The sequence below is a fragment of the Vombatus ursinus genome, unplaced genomic scaffold (assembly GCF_900497805.2).
Source record: "Vombatus ursinus unplaced genomic scaffold, bare-nosed wombat genome assembly UNPS02014784.1, whole genome shotgun sequence".
Lineage (NCBI taxonomy): Eukaryota > Metazoa > Chordata > Mammalia > Diprotodontia > Vombatidae > Vombatus > Vombatus ursinus.
In genome coordinates this window covers 16,415,854-16,419,295 of record NW_020954562.1, presented here as the reverse complement: position 1 = coordinate 16,419,295, position 3,442 = coordinate 16,415,854, and the positions used below count along the sequence as shown (strand labels likewise).

Here is a 3,442-nt window from a genome sequence, read left to right as displayed (position 1 = left end):
TCCCAAATTGTCGATACCCTTCCTAAAATACTACTTCACAATCGTTTTACATTCATTCTGCATTCAATCAGAAATTGCTTTGGGATTGCTTTTGTACCATTGTTTTGTTTCTGTGTTTTCCTTCAGGTATGTCCTAGCTTCCCAGCTAAAAGATAACTTCTTTTAAAGTCAGGAACTAAATAGTATACTTCTTTGTATCCCTCACACATAACAGAAATTCAAAAAGTACTTTTAAAAGTCATAGGACATTCAGGCAAGAAGAATCTTTAGAAATTATCAATCCCTTCATTTTCTAAATCCTTCCAAATCTAAATGCGCGATCCTGTGACTTGATGTAGATCACTGAGATAATTGGTGGCAGAGTTTATTCCAAATCCAATGGAGTCCTTTCATTATACCACAATAGTTGTGAAGGAATGAATGACTAAAATTGGTGAACTCTCTTTACTTATTCATTTTACTTTATTTTTCAATTAACAAGGATTTTTCTCTCCCTCTCAACTCAGCTTTTGTATTAAATATCCATAGTTAAGCGAAACAAATTCCAACATCATCCATGTTCAACTCTTACATTAATAAAATGTTTTTTTTTTTAAGTCAAGACCTAAGATTTCATGTGTTAACTTCCAAAATGCAAAGTCCTTCCACTAATGGAGATCATCAACTCATCTGGAGCTTTTGGTCTTAAAGAGGAAGTTTGAGAACTGTGAAGGTATGTCACTTACCAGAAAGGCCAAATAGCCAATATGTGTCAGAGACAGGATTTGACCTATGGTCCCTGCCTTCTGAACTCCAGGGCTAGCCTTCTCTACTATACCATACTCTTTCTCATAGAAGCTCTCTGCAAATAAATAAGATCTGGACTTTGTGGCTTTATTGTTGCTCCTGTTCAGTTGTTACCCCATTTTGGCTTTTCTTGGCAAAGATCCTGGAGTAGTTTGCCGTTTCCTTCTCCAGCTCACTTTACAGATGAGGAAACTGAGGCAAACAGATTTAAGTAACTTGCTCAGGATCACATAGCTAGAAAATTTCTGAAGCCAGATTTGTACTCAGGAAGATAAGTCTTCCTGACCACAGGCCCAGTACTCTATCCATTGTCCCATCTAGCTGCTGCCTAGGACCAAAAAGAGTATGTCAAGCAGGGAGGAGGCAGAATTGTTTTTTTTTTCCTTTTCAATCATGTAAAGGTTAAAATAAGTTATTTAGTCTAGAAGCTTGACACTATATCTTAAAAGTAATTCTCAAAAATTATTCTGAGAATCTCCATTTCTTTTCCACATCAAAATAAAAAGCTAAACAACTAAAAAGTTAAAGCTCCTAAATCTAAACAAATGTTTCATTAGTGCATTCAGTACCTAAATTCCACAGCTAAGAAAGTTTTCTTGAGAGCTTTCTCTAAGTCTTCAAAATTCCATTTGGGATGTTGACTTGAAGACAACGGCCAAATATCTAAAGTGACGCAATGGAAAATACCACCAATATCACTCCTACACTGTCATTTCAACTTAGAAGCAAAACTAAATCCTTTTTCCTTTTCCTATTTCAAGAAGTACATCCCATATTGTCAAAGGATGAAACTTTATCTTCATAAAAAAGTATGTTGTTTCTTTCAGTCCCCTCTCCTACTATAATTTGAAGGAAGCCATCAAGATAAGTGAATTTCTCTGAACCCTTTCACCCAAACAGCTGCTGTTGTCAAGCTCACTGAATTGGAAGAGTAGAGAGGAGATTTGACATCTCTATTAGTGATTTACCCTCCAGGTTAAAAACTGCATTCCTTGATTTGGACTAATATGACATCTCTGAGATGTCATCTTTCAAATAGCCTATAGACTGACAAGCACAAATTAGGTAAACCCCAACTTGGTCATTATATGAGGTTTTTTTTTAATTAACTCTCCAAGTTAATTCATCACTGATAAAATAAATCTAGCTATATTTTCTATTGTTATTGAATATATAAATTGCTAAATTATAAGGGGCTATATACTAAAACTGAAATGATTTAGAGAAAATTAGTGGAGGACCTAAACAAAGATGACGTGCAAATTTGTGAAGCATTTCATTTTTTTCTCAGAATAGGGTTGAAGTAAGATAAACTATTGGCTGACAAATAGCTATATTGAAATGTTAACTATGGAATTTGGGGGGAGGCAGGGTTCTGGACTTATGACTTTATTAGCATAGACAAATCCCTGTGAAGAAACTCAATCTACAAATAGCAATAAGTTGAGAAATAGAAATTAAGGGAATAATTATAGGTGAAATAAAGCCCAATTTATCTCTATGTGGGGATAATATAATGATTTACTTAGAAAACACCAGAGAGTCAGCAAACAAGTTGAGACTACAGATTCATTAAAGTAGAAGAAATAAAATAGATCCACAAAACGTCTGTATATTTTTAACAAAACCAGAAGGAAGAGATAGAAAGAAAATATCCAGAAGTCAAACTACAAGACATGCAAAATATTTATACAAATACAACTATGAACAATTATGTATAATATATGTTGTGTAATATATTATAAATGTTTATAATATATGATATGATATGATACAATATAATGTATTATATAAATGTCTTATATGTATATCCATATATGGGTTTTCTGTGTGTACGTATGTAGATAGATATAGGTGTATGTTACCAGCCATAGAAGTTCATATATGTTGGAAGGTATGCAGGTAGGTATTAAAGATAGAATCTCTGCAAGCAAGGAGAGACTTTGAGACTTAGTTGTATGAATTCTGGGAAATATAGTCTCAAGAAGATGTATTGCACCTCTCATCAGAAGAGAAATTATTGAGAGAAAGAGGGAGAGAAAGATGATTGAAAATAACTTGGTAGGATCAGAGCTGATAAAGGAGTGAGTGATGGAAGAGACAGTTTGAGGTGCACATTTTAAATAAGGACTAAAACTGGGGTATTAGGGCATCTGGCAAAAGACTCAATCTGCCTTAGAATATTCAGATCCCTAAGAAGGGGTGTGACTAGAGCAGAGTGAAGGCTGCTAGAGTGTTTGTGATTCCAGATCTGCTGAAGCAGGTAATGTGTTTTAACTTCTCACCTCCTTCTGCCTGCCTAAGGGGCTTTATTCAAGATTTATCTATTTTTTTAAGTTGCTCATAATTTCTGATTAAGTAGTACCTTTAAATGTCATAATGTAAGAACAACAGATATCAATGAAATTTTATTTAAGAAAGGAAGGTCTTTTTTATGTTGATTTAAACACTGATATCCTGTAACTTTCGCCCAGTGGTTCTACTTCTTTCTTGTTCTACACAGAATGTGTCATCCTTCCACAGGCTAGGGCTTGGAACACTTAAATGCATTTGATGTTCCTTCCTCATCTTCTTCTTGCCAGGCTAAACCATCGATTTCTAATTTGGCATAGGTTGCAGATCCTTCATTTTGGTCATTCTCTTCCTACTGCATTTC

At 34.5% G+C, this 3,442-nt stretch overlaps 1 non-coding gene across 1 annotated transcript; it reads left to right on the top strand.

The window, feature by feature from the left end:
- The first annotated feature begins 1,965 nt into the window (after window positions 1-1,965).
- Window positions 1,966-2,072, top strand: LOC114046630. The gene has a single exon (XR_003569534.1). It is a non-coding gene; the product is annotated as a U6 spliceosomal RNA (small nuclear RNA).
- The last annotated feature ends 1,370 nt before the right edge of the window (window positions 2,073-3,442 follow it).